Raw genomic sequence first — 22,721 nt, 5'->3', positions numbered from 1 at the left:
ATCTCAGACACTAGAAGGTCCTTTAATTGTAGTCGGCGGCAGTGAGGGCTGGCTTCACATTCCTAACACACACACACACACACACACACGAATGAGCCAAGGACATCTAAGTCCAAATGTGGATTCTGTTGACTGCAACACCAATTTATACCTAAAACAGCATCACTAGAAGTTATGTGCTGCAATAAAAGTCAAATATAAAAGACTGGATAGTCTCCAATTCAAAATATGGGTCAACCAATTCACAACCCAGCCCACTAACAAATATGGCAGAAGCTCTAGTGTTTGTAGGTTTGTCCAAAGGCTTTATACCTCTAAAAAGTGTTACCTGTATAAGGTGCGTGAAACGTGGGTCTTTGCGTTTATTTTTAATGAGCTCCAGTGCCTGACTCTGCTGACTGCACAGGTGAGACACCTGCTCCTGGAACTCCTCTCCTGCAGCGTCTTCAAACTAACACGCACACACACAAACACATGAGCTACTGACATATCAAGTAAAGCAACAAGTATATCCCACACTACACAGAACAACCCCTTCATTTTAGACAGCACCAAAAGATGATGTGAACTAGAAAGGGAGTAACACTAGCCAGCTCACTCTAGACACCATGATGTCTCCGATGCCTTGAACTATAGAAGAGTCCCTCAGCCTCTTCATGGACTCACATAGATTCACTGAAACACAAATGCAACGCCACAAAACAGAATCTGTTTAAGCGAGCCAGTGTATATGTGGTTTGTTAGAAAGTTGTGTCAGTGGGCAACAGAACTCTACTTGTGTCATGAAGGCCACCGCAGAAACAACATGTACAGCCTCCAGTCCATACCTGCTCACAGTAATGGCATGGTGCCGATAGCTGATATTGTTCTGTCATTAAATTCCCAGTTTGGGTGGGTTTTACACTTCTTTAATCTTGATTATGATTTAGACACCAAGTAGGCTTCAGAAATGTAGGTTTGAAAACACACTAAGACAAATGGAGCGGATTTGCACGCACACACATACGCTCGCACACAGAGAGACTGACCATGAAGACTGTAGACCTGGGGCAGGTTGGGGAAGATACCGGAAAGTTCTTCGACGGTCAAAAGGTTCCTCCTCTTCTGGAAGAACACCTGATCGAGAACCCCGAGAGTCCGCAGGTGAGATGCTTCCGTTGTGAACAGCTCTGAGGAAGAGGATATAGCAAAGTCACTACAATTTCTTACAAACGTTACACAATTCAGAATTCCACATTTTCATGAGTCAGGATAGAATTACCATATGTGCATAATAAATAGAATACTGTATGTTCAAAAGATTTAGTTGCTATTTAGCTTAAGTTAGATCAGTAAATAACTTTTCATTTTACATGTTAACTGTGTACTGGGAGTTGTCTTTTATAGTCAGTTGCAGACTAAACCATTCATATAGGATTATATGATGGAAAGGATTAACATGATTATATATGAATCATTACATATGAATCACATGATAATACATGATCAAATAATATTTTCCATCACACAAGCAACTGAACAAGAAGGTCGGTGTGGGCCATGGCGACCCCAGCAAGTACTACAACAAGGAGCTGAAGCTAGCCAAGTCGCTTGCGCTTGTGCTTGTGTTGTTTGCCGCCAGCTGGCTCCCACTGCACATCCTGAACTGCATCACACTCTTCAGCCCTGGTTGCGAGAAGCCCATGTTCCTTCTCTACATCGCCATCCTGCTCACCCACGGCAACTCCGCCGTCAACCCCATCGTGTATGCATTCCGCATCAAGAAGTTCCGCACGGTGTTCCAGCGGCTCTGGAAGCAATACTTCTGCTGTAAGGAGGCTCCTCCGATCGACACACAGATGAGTGAGAGACTAGACAAAGATCACTTCTGTCCTGGTACTCCGCTGGAGCACAACATTTGACTGGATCCAGGGGACTTTCTGAGCAAACTGAAATGCTTGCTTCTATAAATCATGTCTATTTTGAATGTAATTCAGTGCTTTACTGCAAATGCCACTGAGTGCATTTACCCCTGCAAAGGGAAATAAGACTCCTATGTAAAATGTCACGTAAACGTTTATCAGTGTTCGGCTCTACATCGCACAAAGCAAAACCCAGATTAATTAATTAATTAATCTGGGCAAATGAACAGCTTTATCAGATTTCTATTTTTTTTTTTTTTATGTCAGTGTAAGTGGAATATGGGCTCTCTTGTTCTGCAGCCGGGCAAAGAGGACAAGGTTTTAAGATCAGGTCCATTGTAGAGAATTCCCCCGATTTCACTGATCCCATATAGCAATTTGTTTGTTTGTTTGTTTTTCATATGCTTTTTTGTCCTTTTTTACATAATCACATTATTATTATTGTGCATGTGAACACTTCAGTTCACTTATTGACAAACTGATTTTTACCAGTAATCAGGATCTTGTAGATGTATACATGCTCAGAGTGTGCTGTTGTCAGAGTCTGCTCCCATTGTAACTTATTATGAAACATTATAACTCCACTGGGACAAGAGGGGGAGGCTAGAATATGGAATTAAATCATTTATAGTGGCAAACAGATATGTGGTGTACAAGACATTTTTAAATAATTCTTTACTCAGTGATCAAAGTAGTTCTTTCTAACTAGTCCACAGGTATCATACAAATATGAAAAACAGTATTCTTTGCACCACTCTGCTATCCAAAGTGTGCAATCATGATGGTGCATCATCTCATTATAAAATATTATTTATAGTCATCATGATTTTTTATTTATCAGAACACACTTAAGAGTAACTTTGAATGTGTACAATATACATTAATAGTAGTTAATTTCAAGCATTTATTTGATACTAACTTCAAAATGCAGTTTTAATGAGGATATGTTAGGAATGTTAAAGACAATGCACACTATACAATTATATATATATATATATAAAAATAAAAGGGCTGCTCATTAATCACATAAAAATACAAATTTGGTTTCCACAATAACTACTCACCAATGATGTACTTCATTTATTCATTTGCCTACTACATACAATGAAGTATTTATAGTTATGACATTGCTTAAGAATTGCACTAATGGAACAATACATTTATATAGTCTGACATTGATTAATAGCATTATAGGCCATTATAGTGTAGCATTTCTAATAGGCAAAATTAAGGCCATGCAAACGCACACAGACATTTCCCAAACATTTTATACAGGCACCAGAAACAGGTTTTTACATCCAGATTTTGCCTTTCAGCTCTGTGTTTGTAAGGGAGGAGCAATGCATGCAAGTAAGTAGTGCTGGATGACTTCAGGAAATGATCACTTAATTCATGTTTATTCAGCTCTTGTCTCCACAGGACATCAACTAGCCCATTTGACTTTTTTTGTAACTGCTGTATAATTTATGTTGTATTCAGGGTTCAAACGTTAAATAATTATATAATCCAAAACAGTAATATTCAGTTATACATTTTCTCTAATTTAATATCCCCTTTGCTATAACATTCAAATGAATACTGGAGCCATGTATTCTGGAGGCATTGTAAGCTTTTTCAGTATAGTAGCCAACATGTAGCCATGTTGAAAACAAAGCTTTCTCTATGAAACACACCAAGACTTGGACAAAGTCACCAAGATATTTATGTCCTCTCTGACTAAAGCTTGTCAGTAATGCACTTATGAAGATGCATCAACCATAAAAAAATAAAGTGAAATCATAACTAGGAATTTTTTTTAACATACCATTTTTTTTTTATACTTGACTCAGTGTTTGCTAGTGTTCCTCACTTTATTATGTTTCATTAGCTCTCTGCCCAAATACAGTGTGAATGAAGGAATCACACCAGTATAAAGTACAGTATGTACATAATTGTTGGTAAACAACTGTGGGATTGCAATCAGTACAATTGTACATTATTTCTTATTTCATTATTTCTGAGTAAATGGAAATAATGAACTAAGTCTGTTTCTGGTTTTCACTTTATTTGTGCCTTTTATCCTTATTCCTCTGCATGCGTTTAAGCATCTCTGCTTTCTTGAGACACTGCTAAGACATAAGGTAATGCTCCAATGGTGATGGTAATGATGATGATGATAATAATAATAATAATAATAATAATAATAATAATAATAATAATAATAATGCCTGATCAACAAAGCTATGAAGGTTGGGTGTAGAACAGTAAGGAGCCCGGCAGAAGAAGATCTGATAGAGCGATTGGGTTTGTAGTCAAGAAGATCAGATAGTTTAGGTGTTGGACGATGGAGAGCTTTGTATTTGAAAAGGAAGATTTGAAATGAATGTGGTACTTAACAGGAAGCCAGTGAAAATCCTGGAGGATGGGTGTAATGTGCTGGTGTACCTGGGATTGAATGAGAAGACAGGCAGCAGATTTCTGACCCATCTGAAGCTTGTGAAGGAGAGAAGGGCTAATGCCTGCAAGGACAGTGTTTCAGTAGTCTGAGAGGCTAGAGATGAAAGCATGAATGAGAGATTTATTAGCAGACGGATTTTGGATTTTAGTAATATTACAGGTGAAAGAAGTACATCTTAACAGTAGCATGAACATGGGTGCCAAGTTCAAGTTCAAGTTCAAGTTCGGTTTATTCGTCACATACATAGTCATACACAGTATAACACGCAGTGAAATGGTGGAGAGTGCTCTGTCCAAACTGAGGAAGAGAACCAGGGGTGCATAGAGAAAAAAAATATATATACAGATAAATATATATTTTCTATGTATGTACAAAATATATTAACAATGTATGTACAATATATGTATATTATGATTATATACACAATGTACAATGTACAAATGAAAGAATTGCACTGAGGATAACACCCAGGTTTCTAACCAGGGGAAGGGGACATAGCTATATCATCAGTGGTTAGAGTGAAAGAACCAGTTTTACTCAGGATTGATTTTGAGCCTATGATAAGCTCGGTCTTGTTGCTATTTAACATAAGAAAGTTGTGTTTCATCCAGAGTTTAATTTCTGAAAGATATGCTTCTAAGTGATTGAGTGGTAGATGTAACTGATTTGGTCCTGAGAAAGATCTGGGCTTAGCGATGGAAGTCCAGTTTGAAATGATGTTTGATATGTCTGAGAGAGAGTATGTAAACTGATAGAAATTCAACTGAGGTATAGGTGGTTCTTGTACAATGCTTGATTTTATAGTTTCAGAAAGGCCCAAATAAACTGCTTCTCACAAACTTCCACAGGGCATAATTATTAATTAACTCTTTAACTCTAAAACCAAGCATTTGACAAAAGCACCTAAAAAATTTTAACTACTCTGATTGCTAAATAAAACAGGCTTTTGGGGTTTGGCACTGGTCTATTCCTTTTTTCTCTTATTTAGGTTTTATTTTACCAATATCCTCTATTTACTGAAATCTTCTATCTGCTGCATGCTCTTAATAACTTATTAAATACTAGTTGCGGAGGAAGTCTATTGTGTTTGACAGCCATTTCAGAAACGCCCAGTGTAAAGTCAAGAAAGGCAGACGTGCGAAATTTGCATGACCCACATTTCATTTAGTTGACGAATTGGTCAAGTGTGGCTCATTCAGAATAAATGCGTTTTATTGCCCTCTAGTGGATAAGCAGAGAATAGCACCCTACAACAAAAACGTCAAGTAATTCCTAATGGAAACAACAGGCCAATAGAGCACAAAGGAGTAAACCCGAGTTACCTGGTTGCATATATAACTCTTGGTGTCAATACCAAAGTCAACTTTGCATCATGCTTCTACCTAGCTATATGTTTTTTTTTTCACGAAAGGCTCCAACACACGTTTCTTGATTTCCTACTACAGTGATCCCTGTATTTCTACAGTAGTCTAGATCATTGGTATATTGGACTCTAACCTACTGTACTGGGAATACTAGGACGTATTCTATGAGAAAATGACAAAGCACTTTTGTAAGTCGCTCTGGATAAGAGCGTCTGCTAAATGCCGTAAATGTAAATTTACTGGAAGAAAACATGTTTATTTTTATTAGGCGTTATTAACCGTCAAATGTCTACCATAGGTGGTGGCACGTATTTAATATATCCCTGAAGTGATTTTTCACAGCAATGTTTGGATTTGCTTAAGGTAGACTAATTGTAGGATTCTGTGTAACTTTGTTGCATGGACTATATAAAACAGGTCTACATTTATTGCATTACATTACATAACTAGCTCCGTTGTGAATGTAGTTTCATAGGTAGCATCTTCGTCAAAAATATAATCGATAGTTGTTGTTTTTTTTTCCACCAAGGCTGTACGTTTCCGAATTTGATGTAAAACATACTTATAGAAAAGAAGAGAACTGGTAATTTAAGATAATTTCAAAAGCATCGAAAACAAAAGAAAAGCATCGGACGTAGTCTAAAGATCCTATCAGAAACTAATAAAAAAAATAGCAGCTAAATAGACACTGACATGAGATGGAGTACTGTAGCTTTAACGAAAGCATCAGCGGACTATTTTGTTGTCTTGGCAGCCCAACCAAATCAACGAAACGGGGATCCTGGCTGTGTTTTGTAGCCAAGATATAATTTTAAATATTACATTGTAAATGCTACTGTGTTACTTACAAACACTACAGCCAGCAAATGACTTTTGCCGCTGTGTAGTTAGCTCGCTAGCTAAGGCAAATACACTCAGCACTGATGGCGTGTTTGGCTTTACACCGTCTAACGTTAGCTAACCTATCTATCCTGGTTCATTAGGTTAACGCTAGCTAACTAGCTACTTACAGTTGCACTGGATCTGACTGTCTAGGTTTTATTATTGTAGCTACTCCGTAACAAAAAGTAATCTCAGAATTGTATACGTAGACCTAATATACCTTCAAATACTTTATTACTTTGACGGTAATAGCATGGAACAGTCACACAAGAGAGTAGTTAGCGCTGGGAAGGCGAAAAACAAGCTACCCTGGGAGAGGTCTTGCCTCCCATGTTTAGTAAACAAGCAGCCTTGCAGTGCATCAAATGCAAAGGTATCTGATAATGTGAATGATTGCCTCATGAAGTTAATTTTACATGCACACACAGAATTACAAAAAAGGAAAAATAAGGTTAAAAATTAGAGAATGTACTATTTTGAATGCAGCTCCAAACTCAACAAGCTACTTTACCTTTTTTTTTCTTTATGTAGCTGTGAATCTTATTTATTTGTGTTAGGCTACAAGTTGTTTTCTATTCCATATTCCAATTTCCATCAATATATTGTAGTATTTGTGTGAAACCACCAAATTGATAAATCTTGGAATAGCCTACTGTCTTCTCCCATAGCTGTATTGGAAGGATTTAAAAATGAAAGAACCTGAAATACTAAATTGCAGTTGAATAAAATAACCTAACCTAAACTTTGTATTCTTTTAGACAGGATTAATGTACTGTCAGGTGTTTTATCTTCAAACTCAAGTCTTCACCATATCCAGATTCCCCCCTGATTTAACAGACTGGTCAGAGAGTAGGACCTAACAAATAGAAAGGATTCACTAGAGAGGGTCGGTTGTCAGAGAAAAGAGAGACAGTGTGCTGTTCTGGTTACAACCTCCCATGAAGCAGAAAGGGACCAGTGGGTTAAAAGGGTATGACATATCTTGTTCACCTGAAAGTAATTCATGACATGTGCTGACCCCAAAACTCTTTGGTAAACTGCACAACATGGGGCATTATAGTAGATATAACAGGGAAGATAAAAACACTTTCAAAATCGCAGACACAGATGTAATCAAATGCCTAATGTTCCAAGCATTAGTGCAAGATGTTTAAAATATATTTTACATACAGCTGAATTGGTAAAGCTAGGTATCTATCTTAGATTAATTTTCTTGCATGGTGTAGCTAACATTATAACATTGACTCACACTAAAATGATCTTTAAAATATCTACAAAGTGTTTGTAACACTACATGTTTCTTGGCAACATATCTACAACATTTAGTTTCCATTGTTAGAAAGGTTGTCTTGTTTGGCGTTAAGAGATAATTTATCATATTCCCAAAGCAGACATTGTGATAAAGGTCTCACTGTTCCCTGTGCCTGCATGTGAAGTTTGTCTTAATTAAGCTGTTGAAACCTTAGGGAACTGTTTCTTCCTTGCCACTGAAAATCACCTTGCGTGTTTACTTCAAGCTCAGCGAGGCAATGGCATCCTGTTGACTTATTTCTCCTTTGTAAGCACGCAAACAGTAAAAAGGTGGGGTTTTGTGCAAAACATATGTAACTGTTTTTAATAATCTGGGGTCAGTGTGTGCTTTTCTAGAGTTGTTTCACAAGCATTTTAGTGAAAAATATATTCAAACTGAATTCTATCCAATCTATCTCTCTAATGTCTCTAATAATAGGGCCGTGTGGTTTTGCTTATGGAAACCAGGCAGTTAGACAGTGTGTCGAATGTTTAATGAAGGGAGAAGATTATGAAGTCTTGGGTAATGTTATCACTGTGGAATTAGACACCCGTCTTGTTTTTATACCTCTTGGTGAAAAAAAATGACCCCTGAGAAGTTCTGATCAAAGGAATCTAGAAATTTTATAGACAAAATTTAAGATATAACCAAAGATGAAAGTTACAGCCTTACATTTCTTACATTACTGCCCTTCTGCAGACCTGAACTGTTTTGCCTAATGTGTAAGTTTTGAGTCACTTCATTTTTATAACATGACCCCCCCCCATTATTTTTCATGTTGAACTGTTTCAGTACTATTTTCATTGTAATTTAGTTGCATAAAATTGCACAATGTCCTGTACATTTTTGTTAAGAAAGCATTGTGTACTGAGCTACAACAGAACAGATGTCCAATTAAAATAAAGGAATATCATGGTTAGCTACATGCTTACTTATAAATGTTCAATAATAAGGGACTGTTTTTTGTTGTTGCTGCTTTAGTTTAGTGTGGAAGATCTCACTACCTCCTTGAGGCTGAATCAGTTAGTTAGCCAACAACTTTAAAAACGACTAATACGTTAAAGTTAAATACAAGCGGAAATATCGTACCTACTCGGTTAGAACGCATTGGCTTCTGATGAAACGTTAACACATTGAGTGAGCTGGCTAAAATAGCTAAGTAGCTAGCTAACAGTAATGTTTATTACCGCCGTAGCTAGGTTAGCTAGATAGAACCAAGTTAACGCGATTATACAGCAAGGAGACCATAAATAATTGTTAAGCTACCAGCACTTTAAGAAAACCATAAACATTCTAAGTATCTTGCTAAAAACGTTTACTTCTTAGTTCTTTGCTCAACCTAGCTATTGACCTTCACAAAGCTATCTAATAATACTTAAGTCAAATGTTAAAAATCAGAAGGTCATTCACAGTAGCTGCTCATGGCCGAGATCAAATCACCTGTCTGAATCCTGATGATGCTAGCTAGGTAGCTAGCTAGACGGGTACCATTAGCTTGATGACATGCTAACGGCTCGCTATTGTGGTTAATGTTCGCAAGCTCGCTAGCTAACTACAGTTGCTGCTAAAAATAAACTTTGCCAGGATGTGCCGACTGTCTATGTAACGTTAGCAACGAACTAGTCCAGCGCGCTCTACTACAATCAAGCAGTGTGAAAATATTACGAAACTGATGTTAATTACCTGTATTCAACCTTTTGGATGTGCCAACGAGGTCTAATGTATCGCAGTAGCGGAGATCAACACGCTAGTGACAGAAGCCTTGAGCGTTTGTCAGGAAAAACAAACACAAAAGAGGTTCTGTCTGCGTAACTTCCGGGAGAAGGGTGCACTAAATAGCACTCCAGAAAAAAACAACAACCCAATCACATTACCATTTCAAAATGTGCATGTCACAAATGTCATTTTCCCTATATAGTATGTGTTTATAATTCAATTTGCTTTATACCACGCGCCTCTTTCATCTCTGTTCCACTACACAATAAGGTAGTGGTGTGATTAGTTGTGGTAGGCTGTAAGAGCTTCTTTGTGGATGTTGAGACAAGATTTGTTTTTGTTATTGATCTTTTTCATGTATATACAGTCTTTGGCATATGATAACTGCTGCTGGAAACTAGAAATGTAATATATTTCAATCGCCTAGCATATTTACATAACTGTTCTGTTAACTGAGTGGTACAATTTTTATCCTATACTGATCGCACATCAGACTGGAGCATATTTATGCTAGATTCCAGTTTGGCATGGCATGAATGAGAAAGCATGATTAGTCTATCCAACATGCTGTTTCATAAATTGTAGTGTGACGAAATGTGTGCATTTGTTAGTGAGGGCAGAAGTTAAACACACAGCCATGTTGCATGAGTTACACGTCATTGTCACTAATTACTTGGGAATGGGCCACCAAAAAATCCAGCTAGAAGCAGCCCTGTTATCAAAAGCGTATTGATGAAAGACTAGAAAATAGCTAACCCAAATACAACATGCACACTACAGTATAAATGGCAGTATATACATTTCACTGGGGATAAATATCAAGATGTAGACGTATACAATATGTAGAAGTAAATGAAACATTTTACAGTATACAATTCTATTTGCAAAATGAATTAAAATTTGTGACATGTAAGGTACAGTTTTGTAAACATGACAGTTCACTAGGCTGTGTGAATTGCTTCAGCAGTAATTACATTTCTAAGTTTTTCCTAATTCCTAATCACTATTTGCTCCTAAATGACTCCTTTCTTAATGATATTTTGATCTCATTGCTTATTTTGTTGTTGTGCTGTCTGGTGTTGACCATTTAAGGACAGATACCTCCTTCAAGTCTTGATTCCTCTTGAGGATTCTTTGTTACACCCATAGTTTTACCTTGCCAATGTCACCTTTGGCTTGCTCAGTGGGGGGTCCAGACTCTGACATCAGTAAAGCTGTTTTGTTACAATGAATGTAGTAAAAGGTGCTACAGAAATAAATTTGAATTCAATTGAACTGGTTTTCATCAGGACTGCAGAGGATTGTGGTTCAGCAAAGATATGCCATTGGGAAAGAAACAGGTCAGATGCTGGTTAGTATTGGTTTTGAATGCTTTAAAGTGTTTTCCATTGGGGAGTTTCTGAAATAAGTGACATCCAGGTGAAGGGATTTGCAGAACTTTTGGAGTTTCTAGACTGATGAAGCTCAGCAAGGAATGAGAAAGAGAAAAGAGAGAAAGAGAAAGATGACTTTCTGAGCGCACTCAATGATATGCTGCAGCTGGTTTCTGGACTGTGCATTAGTGGAGCCTAAAATGTAATTAAGCTTTTGATTAAGACATACCTGCGCTTCTGTACTTTCTTTGTAATAGTAGAATCCTGCATCTGAAATGAATTTGCAGGATTCCACTGCATTGACCAGTTTCTTAATGACTAATGAGGAGGGTGCAAGAGGATGCTTCCTGAAGTACATTATAATTTCCACATCTTGGTGGTGTTGAGATCCAGGTTGAACTGAGCAGCGACAGGACTGGCCTGCCTCTCCAGAGGGGACAAGTCTAGCCTGCGCTGATAACGGCTGAGCAGTCGCCAGTGCTCCGTCTCCCTGACGACCTCATTGACAGCTCGTAGTATCCCACGGCAGCACGCCTGTGCCCTCAGCAATGGCTGCAGGTCTGGAGAACCAGCTGTTGTGGGGGCACATACTAGTGTTAATCCAGGAGAAAGGGTGTGTGTGCTTGCCTCCTTGGTAAGCTGGTATGTGTGTGTATACTGAAGTGTTTTCATGGTTCAATACATTGTATGTGAGGGTTTCTATACATGCCTTCTGTGTCTGATGATGTTATCCAGCAGCAAGGGGTATTTGGTGAGTCTCTGCATCTCAGACACTAGAAGGTCCTTTAATTGTAGTCGGCGGCAGTGAGGGCTGGCTTCACATTCCTAACACACACACACACACACACACACGAATGAGCCAAGGACATCTAAGTCCAAATGTGGATTCTGTTGACTGCAACACCAATTTATACCTAAAACAGCATCACTAGAAGTTATGTGCTGCAATAAAAGTCAAATATAAAAGACTGGATAGTCTCCAATTCAAAATATGGGTCAACCAATTCACAACCCAGCCCACTAACAAATATGGCAGAAGCTCTAGTGTTTGTAGGTTTGTCCAAAGGCTTTATACCTCTAAAAAGTGTTACCTGTATAAGGTGCGTGAAACGTGGGTCTTTGCGTTTATTTTTAATGAGCTCCAGTGCCTGACTCTGCTGACTGCACAGGTGAGACACCTGCTCCTGGAACTCCTCTCCTGCAGCGTCTTCAAACTAACACGCACACACACAAACACATGAGCTACTGACATATCAAGTAAAGCAACAAGTATATCCCACACTACACAGAACAACCCCTTCATTTTAGACAGCACCAAAAGATGATGTGAACTAGAAAGGGAGTAACACTAGCCAGCTCACTCTAGACACCATGATGTCTCCGATGCCTTGAACTATAGAAGAGTCCCTCAGCCTCTTCATGGACTCACATAGATTCACTGAAACACAAATGCAACGCCACAAAACAGAATCTGTTTAAGCGAGCCAGTGTATATGTGGTTTGTTAGAAAGTTGTGTCAGTGGGCAACAGAACTCTACTTGTGTCATGAAGGCCACCGCAGAAACAACATGTACAGCCTCCAGTCCATACCTGCTCACAGTAATGGCATGGTGCCGATAGCTGATATTGTTCTGTCATTAAATTCCCAGTTTGGGTGGGTTTTACACTTCTTTAATCTTGATTATGATTTAGACACCAAGTAGGCTTCAGAAATGTAGGTTTGAAAACACACTAAGACAAATGGAGCGGATTTGCACGCACACACATACGCTCGCACACAGAGAGACTGACCATGAAGACTGTAGACCTGGGGCAGGTTGGGGAAGATACCGGAAAGTTCTTCGACGGTCAAAAGGTTCCTCCTCTTCTGGAAGAACACCTGATCGAGAACCCCGAGAGTCCGCAGGTGAGATGCTTCCGTTGTGAACAGCTCTGAGGAAGAGGATATAGCAAAGTCACTACAATTTCTTACAAACGTTACACAATTCAGAATTCCACATTTTCATGAGTCAGGATAGAATTACCATATGTGCATAATAAATAGAATACTGTATGTTCAAAAGATTTAGTTGCTATTTAGCTTAAGTTAGATCAGTAAATAACTTTTCATTTTACATGTTAACTGTGTACTGGGAGTTGTCTTTTATAGTCAGTTGCAGACTAAACCATTCATATAGGATTATATGATGGAAAGGATTAACATGATTATATATGAATCATTACATATGAATCACATGATAATACATGATCAAATAATATTTTCCATCACACAAGCAACTGAACAAGAAGGTCGGTGTGGGCCATGGCGACCCCAGCAAGTACTACAACAAGGAGCTGAAGCTAGCCAAGTCGCTTGCGCTTGTGCTTGTGTTGTTTGCCGCCAGCTGGCTCCCACTGCACATCCTGAACTGCATCACACTCTTCAGCCCTGGTTGCGAGAAGCCCATGTTCCTTCTCTACATCGCCATCCTGCTCACCCACGGCAACTCCGCCGTCAACCCCATCGTGTATGCATTCCGCATCAAGAAGTTCCGCACGGTGTTCCAGCGGCTCTGGAAGCAATACTTCTGCTGTAAGGAGGCTCCTCCGATCGACACACAGATGAGTGAGAGACTAGACAAAGATCACTTCTGTCCTGGTACTCCGCTGGAGCACAACATTTGACTGGATCCAGGGGACTTTCTGAGCAAACTGAAATGCTTGCTTCTATAAATCATGTCTATTTTGAATGTAATTCAGTGCTTTACTGCAAATGCCACTGAGTGCATTTACCCCTGCAAAGGGAAATAAGACTCCTATGTAAAATGTCACGTAAACGTTTATCAGTGTTCGGCTCTACATCGCACAAAGCAAAACCCAGATTAATTAATTAATTAATCTGGGCAAATGAACAGCTTTATCAGATTTCTATTTTTTTTTTTTTTATGTCAGTGTAAGTGGAATATGGGCTCTCTTGTTCTGCAGCCGGGCAAAGAGGACAAGGTTTTAAGATCAGGTCCATTGTAGAGAATTCCCCCGATTTCACTGATCCCATATAGCAATTTGTTTGTTTGTTTGTTTTTCATATGCTTTTTTGTCCTTTTTTACATAATCACATTATTATTATTGTGCATGTGAACACTTCAGTTCACTTATTGACAAACTGATTTTTACCAGTAATCAGGATCTTGTAGATGTATACATGCTCAGAGTGTGCTGTTGTCAGAGTCTGCTCCCATTGTAACTTATTATGAAACATTATAACTCCACTGGGACAAGAGGGGGAGGCTAGAATATGGAATTAAATCATTTATAGTGGCAAACAGATATGTGGTGTACAAGACATTTTTAAATAATTCTTTACTCAGTGATCAAAGTAGTTCTTTCTAACTAGTCCACAGGTATCATACAAATATGAAAAACAGTATTCTTTGCACCACTCTGCTATCCAAAGTGTGCAATCATGATGGTGCATCATCTCATTATAAAATATTATTTATAGTCATCATGATTTTTTATTTATCAGAACACACTTAAGAGTAACTTTGAATGTGTACAATATACATTAATAGTAGTTAATTTCAAGCATTTATTTGATACTAACTTCAAAATGCAGTTTTAATGAGGATATGTTAGGAATGTTAAAGACAATGCACACTATACAATTATATATATATATATATAAAAATAAAAGGGCTGCTCATTAATCACATAAAAATACAAATTTGGTTTCCACAATAACTACTCACCAATGATGTACTTCATTTATTCATTTGCCTACTACATACAATGAAGTATTTATAGTTATGACATTGCTTAAGAATTGCACTAATGGAACAATACATTTATATAGTCTGACATTGATTAATAGCATTATAGGCCATTATAGTGTAGCATTTCTAATAGGCAAAATTAAGGCCATGCAAACGCACACAGACATTTCCCAAACATTTTATACAGGCACCAGAAACAGGTTTTTACATCCAGATTTTGCCTTTCAGCTCTGTGTTTGTAAGGGAGGAGCAATGCATGCAAGTAAGTAGTGCTGGATGACTTCAGGAAATGATCACTTAATTCATGTTTATTCAGCTCTTGTCTCCACAGGACATCAACTAGCCCATTTGACTTTTTTTGTAACTGCTGTATAATTTATGTTGTATTCAGGGTTCAAACGTTAAATAATTATATAATCCAAAACAGTAATATTCAGTTATACATTTTCTCTAATTTAATATCCCCTTTGCTATAACATTCAAATGAATACTGGAGCCATGTATTCTGGAGGCATTGTAAGCTTTTTCAGTATAGTAGCCAACATGTAGCCATGTTGAAAACAAAGCTTTCTCTATGAAACACACCAAGACTTGGACAAAGTCACCAAGATATTTATGTCCTCTCTGACTAAAGCTTGTCAGTAATGCACTTATGAAGATGCATCAACCATAAAAAAATAAAGTGAAATCATAACTAGGAATTTTTTTTAACATACCATTTTTTTTTTATACTTGACTCAGTGTTTGCTAGTGTTCCTCACTTTATTATGTTTCATTAGCTCTCTGCCCAAATACAGTGTGAATGAAGGAATCACACCAGTATAAAGTACAGTATGTACATAATTGTTGGTAAACAACTGTGGGATTGCAATCAGTACAATTGTACATTATTTCTTATTTCATTATTTCTGAGTAAATGGAAATAATGAACTAAGTCTGTTTCTGGTTTTCACTTTATTTGTGCCTTTTATCCTTATTCCTCTGCATGCGTTTAAGCATCTCTGCTTTCTTGAGACACTGCTAAGACATAAGGTAATGCTCCAATGGTGATGGTAATGATGATGATGTTAAAATAATAATAATAATAATAATAATAATAATAATAATAATAATAATAATAATAATAATAATGCCTGATCAACAAAGCTATGAAGGTTGGGTGTAGAACAGTAAGGAGCCCGGCAGAAGAAGATCTGATAGAGCGATTGGGTTTGTAGTCAAGAAGATCAGATAGTTTAGGTGTTGGACGATGGAGAGCTTTGTATTTGAAAAGGAAGATTTGAAATGAATGTGGTACTTAACAGGAAGCCAGTGAAAATCCTGGAGGATGGGTGTAATGTGCTGGTGTACCTGGGATTGAATGAGAAGACAGGCAGCAGATTTCTGACCCATCTGAAGCTTGTGAAGGAGAGAAGGGCTAATGCCTGCAAGGACAGTGTTTCAGTAGTCTGAGAGGCTAGAGATGAAAGCATGAATGAGAGATTTATTAGCAGACGGATTTTGGATTTTAGTAATATTACAGGTGAAAGAAGTACATCTTAACAGTAGCATGAACATGGGTGCCAAGTTCAAGTTCAAGTTCAAGTTCGGTTTATTCGTCACATACATAGTCATACACAGTATAACACGCAGTGAAATGGTGGAGAGTGCTCTGTCCAAACTGAGGAAGAGAACCAGGGGTGCATAGAGAAAAAAAATATATATACAGATAAATATATATTTTCTATGTATGTACAAAATATATTAACAATGTATGTACAATATATGTATATTATGATTATATACACAATGTACAATGTACAAATGAAAGAATTGCACTGAGGATAACACCCAGGTTTCTAACCAGGGGAAGGGGACATAGCTATATCATCAGTGGTTAGAGTGAAAGAACCAGTTTTACTCAGGATTGATTTTGAGCCTATGATAAGCTCGGTCTTGTTGCTATTTAACATAAGAAAGTTGTGTTTCATCCAGAGTTTAATTTCTGAAAGATATGCTTCTAAGTGATTGAGTGGTAGATGTAACTGATTTGGTCCTGAGAAAGATCTGGGCTTAGCGATGGAAGTCCAGTTTGAAATGATGTTTGATATGTCTGAGAGAGAGTATGTAAACTGATAGAAATTCAACTGAGGTATAGGTGGTTCTTGTACAATGCTTGATTTTATAGTTTCAGAAAGGCCCAAATAAACTGCTTCTCACAAACTTCCACAGGGCATAATTATTAATTAACTCTTTAACTCTAAAACCAAGCATTTGACAAAAGCACCTAAAAAATTTTAACTACTCTGATTGCTAAATAAAACAGGCTTTTGGGGTTTGGCACTGGTCTATTCCTTTTTTCTCTTATTTAGGTTTTATTTTACCAATATCCTCTATTTACTGAAATCTTCTATCTGCTGCATGCTCTTAATAACTTATTAAATACTAGTTGCGGAGGAAGTCTATTGTGTTTGACAGCCATTTCAGAAACGCCCAGTGTAAAGTCAAGAAAGGCAGACGTGCGAAATTTGCATGACCCACATTTCATTTAGTTGACGAATTGGTCAAGTGTGGCTCATTCAGAATAAATGCGTTTTATTGCCCTCTAGTGGATAAGCAGAGAATAGCACCCTACAACAAAAACGTCAAGTAATTCCTAATGGAAACAACAGGCCAATAGAGCACAAAGGAGTAAACCCGAGTTACCTGGTTGCATATATAACTCTTGGTGTCAATACCAAAGTCAACTTTGCATCATGCTTCTACCTAGCTATATGTTTTTTTTTTCACGAAAGGCTCCAACACACGTTTCTTGATTTCCTACTACAGTGATCCCTGTATTTCTACAGTAGTCTAGATCATTGGTATATTGGACTCTAACCTACTGTACTGGGAATACTAGGACGTATTCTATGAGAAAATGACAAAGCACTTTTGTAAGTCGCTCTGGATAAGAGCGTCTGCTAAATGCCGTAAATGTAAATTTACTGGAAGAAAACATGTTTATTTTTATTAGGCGTTATTAACCGTCAAATGTCTACCATAGGTGGTGGCACGTATTTAATATATCCCTGAAGTGATTTTTCACAGCAATGTTTGGATTTGCTTAAGGTAGACTAATTGTAGGATTCTGTGTAACTTTGTTGCATGGACTATATAAAACAGGTCTACATTTATTGCATTACATTACATAACTAGCTCCGTTGTGAATGTAGTTTCATAGGTAGCATCTTCGTCAAAAATATAATCGATAGTTGTTGTTTTTTTTTCCACCAAGGCTGTACGTTTCCGAATTTGATGTAAAACATACTTATAGAAAAGAAGAGAACTGGTAATTTAAGATAATTTCAAAAGCATCGAAAACAAAAGAAAAGCATCGGACGTAGTCTAAAGATCCTATCAGAAACTAATAAAAAAAATAGCAGCTAAATAGACACTGACATGAGATGGAGTACTGTAGCTTTAACGAAAGCATCAGCGGACTATTTTGTTGTCTTGGCAGCCCAACCAAATCAACGAAACGGGGATCCTGGCTGTGTTTTGTAGCCAAGATATAATTTTAAATATTACATTGTAAATGCTACTGTGTTACTTACAAACACTACAGCCAGCAAATGACTTTTGCCGCTGTGTAGTTAGCTCGCTAGCTAAGGCAAATACACTCAGCACTGATGGCGTGTTTGGCTTTACACCGTCTAACGTTAGCTAACCTATCTATCCTGGTTCATTAGGTTAACGCTAGCTAACTAGCTACTTACAGTTGCACTGGATCTGACTGTCTAGGTTTTATTATTGTAGCTACTCCGTAACAAAAAGTAATCTCAGAATTGTATACGTAGACCTAATATACCTTCAAATACTTTATTACTTTGACGGTAATAGCATGGAACAGTCACACAAGAGAGTAGTTAGCGCTGGGAAGGCGAAAAACAAGCTACCCTGGGAGAGGTCTTGCCTCCCATGTTTAGTAAACAAGCAGCCTTGCAGTGCATCAAATGCAAAGGTATCTGATAATGTGAATGATTGCCTCATGAAGTTAATTTTACATGCACACACAGAATTACAAAAAAGGAAAAATAAGGTTAAAAATTAGAGAATGTACTATTTTGAATGCAGCTCCAAACTCAACAAGCTACTTTACCTTTTTTTTTCTTTATGTAGCTGTGAATCTTATTTATTTGTGTTAGGCTACAAGTTGTTTTCTATTCCATATTCCAATTTCCATCAATATATTGTAGTATTTGTGTGAAACCACCAAATTGATAAATCTTGGAATAGCCTACTGTCTTCTCCCATAGCTGTATTGGAAGGATTTAAAAATGAAAGAACCTGAAATACTAAATTGCAGTTGAATAAAATAACCTAACCTAAACTTTGTATTCTTTTAGACAGGATTAATGTACTGTCAGGTGTTTTATCTTCAAACTCAAGTCTTCACCATATCCAGATTCCCCCCTGATTTAACAGACTGGTCAGAGAGTAGGACCTAACAAATAGAAAGGATTCACTAGAGAGGGTCGGTTGTCAGAGAAAAGAGAGACAGTGTGCTGTTCTGGTTACAACCTCCCATGAAGCAGAAAGGGACCAGTGGGTTAAAAGGGTATGACATATCTTGTTCACCTGAAAGTAATTCATGACATGTGCTGACCCCAAAACTCTTTGGTAAACTGCACAACATGGGGCATTATAGTAGATATAACAGGGAAGATAAAAACACTTTCAAAATCGCAGACACAGATGTAATCAAATGCCTAATGTTCCAAGCATTAGTGCAAGATGTTTAAAATATATTTTACATACAGCTGAATTGGTAAAGCTAGGTATCTATCTTAGATTAATTTTCTTGCATGGTGTAGCTAACATTATAACATTGACTCACACTAAAATGATCTTTAAAATATCTACAAAGTGTTTGTAACACTACATGTTTCTTGGCAACATATCTACAACATTTAGTTTCCATTGTTAGAAAGGTTGTCTTGTTTGGCGTTAAGAGATAATTTATCATATTCCCAAAGCAGACATTGTGATAAAGGTCTCACTGTTCCCTGTGCCTGCATGTGAAGTTTGTCTTAATTAAGCTGTTGAAACCTTAGGGAACTGTTTCTTCCTTGCCACTGAAAATCACCTTGCGTGTTTACTTCAAGCTCAGCGAGGCAATGGCATCCTGTTGACTTATTTCTCCTTTGTAAGCACGCAAACAGTAAAAAGGTGGGGTTTTGTGCAAAACATATGTAACTGTTTTTAATAATCTGGGGTCAGTGTGTGCTTTTCTAGAGTTGTTTCACAAGCATTTTAGTGAAAAATATATTCAAACTGAATTCTATCCAATCTATCTCTCTAATGTCTCTAATAATAGGGCCGTGTGGTTTTGCTTATGGAAACCAGGCAGTTAGACAGTGTGTCGAATGTTTAATGAAGGGAGAAGATTATGAAGTCTTGGGTAATGTTATCACTGTGGAATTAGACACCCGTCTTGTTTTTATACCTCTTGGTGAAAAAAAATGACCCCTGAGAAGTTCTGATCAAAGGAATCTAGAAATTTTATAGACAAAATTTAAGATATAACCAAAGATGAAAGTTACAGCCTTACATTTCTTACATTACTGCCCTTCTGCAGACCTGAACTGTTTTGCCTAATGTGTAAGTTTTGAGTCACTTCATTTTTATAACATGACCCCCCCCCATTATTTTTCATGTTGAACTGTTTCAGTACTATTTTCATTGTAATTTAGTTGCATAAAATTGCACAATGTCCTGTACATTTTTGTTAAGAAAGCATTGTGTACTGAGCTACAACAGAACAGATGTCCAATTAAAATAAAGGAATATCATGGTTAGCTACATGCTTACTTATAAATGTTCAATAATAAGGGACTGTTTTTTGTTGTTGCTGCTTTAGTTTAGTGTGGAAGATCTCACTACCTCCTTGAGGCTGAATCAGTTAGTTAGCCAACAACTTTAAAAACGACTAATACGTTAAAGTTAAATACAAGCGGAAATATCGTACCTACTCGGTTAGAACGCATTGGCTTCTGATGAAACGTTAACACATTGAGTGAGCTGGCTAAAATAGCTAAGTAGCTAGCTAACAGTAATGTTTATTACCGCCGTAGCTAGGTTAGCTAGATAGAACCAAGTTAACGCGATTATACAGCAAGGAGACCATAAATAATTGTTAAGCTACCAGCACTTTAAGAAAACCATAAACATTCTAAGTATCTTGCTAAAAACGTTTACTTCTTAGTTCTTTGCTCAACCTAGCTATTGACCTTCACAAAGCTATCTAATAATACTTAAGTCAAATGTTAAAAATCAGAAGGTCATTCACAGTAGCTGCTCATGGCCGAGATCAAATCACCTGTCTGAATCCTGATGATGCTAGCTAGGTAGCTAGCTAGACGGGTACCATTAGCTTGATGACATGCTAACGGCTCGCTATTGTGGTTAATGTTCGCAAGCTCGCTAGCTAACTACAGTTGCTGCTAAAAATAAACTTTGCCAGGATGTGCCGACTGTCTATGTAACGTTAGCAACGAACTAGTCCAGCGCGCTCTACTACAATCAAGCAGTGTGAAAATATTACGAAACTGATGTTAATTACCTGTATTCAACCTTTTGGATGTGCCAACGAGGTCTAATGTATCGCAGTAGCGGAGATCAACACGCTAGTGACAGAAGCCTTGAGCGTTTGTCAGGAAAAACAAACACAAAAGAGGTTCTGTCTGCGTAACTTCCGGGAGAAGGGTGCACTAAATAGCACTCCAGAAAAAAACAACAACCCAATCACATTACCATTTCAAAATGTGCATGTCACAAATGTCATTTTCCCTATATAGTATGTGTTTATAATTCAATTTGCTTTATACCACGCGCCTCTTTCATCTCTGTTCCACTACACAATAAGGTAGTGGTGTGATTAGTTGTGGTAGGCTGTAAGAGCTTCTTTGTGGATGTTGAGACAAGATTTGTTTTTGTTATTGATCTTTTTCATGTATATACAGTCTTTGGCATATGATAACTGCTGCTGGAAACTAGAAATGTAATATATTTCAATCGCCTAGCATATTTACATAACTGTTCTGTTAACTGAGTGGTACAATTTTTATCCTATACTGATCGCACATCAGACTGGAGCATATTTATGCTAGATTCCAGTTTGGCATGGCATGAATGAGAAAGCATGATTAGTCTATCCAACATGCTGTTTCATAAATTGTAGTGTGACGAAATGTGTGCATTTGTTAGTGAGGGCAGAAGTTAAACACACAGCCATGTTGCATGAGTTACACGTCATTGTCACTAATTACTTGGGAATGGGCCACCAAAAAATCCAGCTAGAAGCAGCCCTGTTATCAAAAGCGTATTGATGAAAGACTAGAAAATAGCTAACCCAAATACAACATGCACACTACAGTATAAATGGCAGTATATACATTTCACTGGGGATAAATATCAAGATGTAGACGTATACAATATGTAGAAGTAAATGAAACATTTTACAGTATACAATTCTATTTGCAAAATGAATTAAAATTTGTGACATGTAAGGTACAGTTTTGTAAACATGACAGTTCACTAGGCTGTGTGAATTGCTTCAGCAGTAATTACATTTCTAAGTTTTTCCTAATTCCTAATCACTATTTGCTCCTAAATGACTCCTTTCTTAATGATATTTTGATCTCATTGCTTATTTTGTTGTTGTGCTGTCTGGTGTTGACCATTTAAGGACAGATACCTCCTTCAAGTCTTGATTCCTCTTGAGGATTCTTTGTTACACCCATAGTTTTACCTTGCCAATGTCACCTTTGGCTTGCTCAGTGGGGGGTCCAGACTCTGACATCAGTAAAGCTGTTTTGTTACAATGAATGTAGTAAAAGGTGCTACAGAAATAAATTTGAATTCAATTGAACTGGTTTTCATCAGGACTGCAGAGGATTGTGGTTCAGCAAAGATATGCCATTGGGAAAGAAACAGGTCAGATGCTGGTTAGTATTGGTTTTGAATGCTTTAAAGTGTTTTCCAT

General features: G+C 37.4%; 2 long non-coding RNA genes across 2 annotated transcripts; both read right to left on the bottom strand.

Moving 5' to 3' along the window:
• Positions 1–333: 333 nt before the first annotated feature.
• On the bottom strand, positions 334–2,783 carry LOC145656488 (uncharacterized). The gene is made up of 3 exons (XR_014122158.1): positions 1,029–2,783; positions 599–675; positions 334–451 (listed from the first exon to the last, which is right to left on the bottom strand). It is a non-coding gene; the product is annotated as an uncharacterized LOC145656488 (long non-coding RNA).
• Positions 2,784–12,060: 9,277 nt separating this feature from the next.
• LOC145656489 (uncharacterized) lies at positions 12,061–14,510 on the bottom strand. The gene is made up of 3 exons (XR_014122159.1): positions 12,756–14,510; positions 12,326–12,402; positions 12,061–12,178 (listed from the first exon to the last, which is right to left on the bottom strand). It is a non-coding gene; the product is annotated as an uncharacterized LOC145656489 (long non-coding RNA).
• Positions 14,511–22,721: the final 8,211 nt, after the last annotated feature.

The sequence above is a fragment of the Electrophorus electricus genome, unplaced genomic scaffold (assembly GCF_041902795.1).
Source record: "Electrophorus electricus isolate QZ-2024a unplaced genomic scaffold, ASM4190279v1 Scaffold67, whole genome shotgun sequence".
Lineage (NCBI taxonomy): Eukaryota > Metazoa > Chordata > Actinopteri > Gymnotiformes > Gymnotidae > Electrophorus > Electrophorus electricus.
The sequence above is the reverse complement of the archived record's forward strand: the minus strand, read 5'-3'. Positions and strand labels throughout refer to the sequence as shown.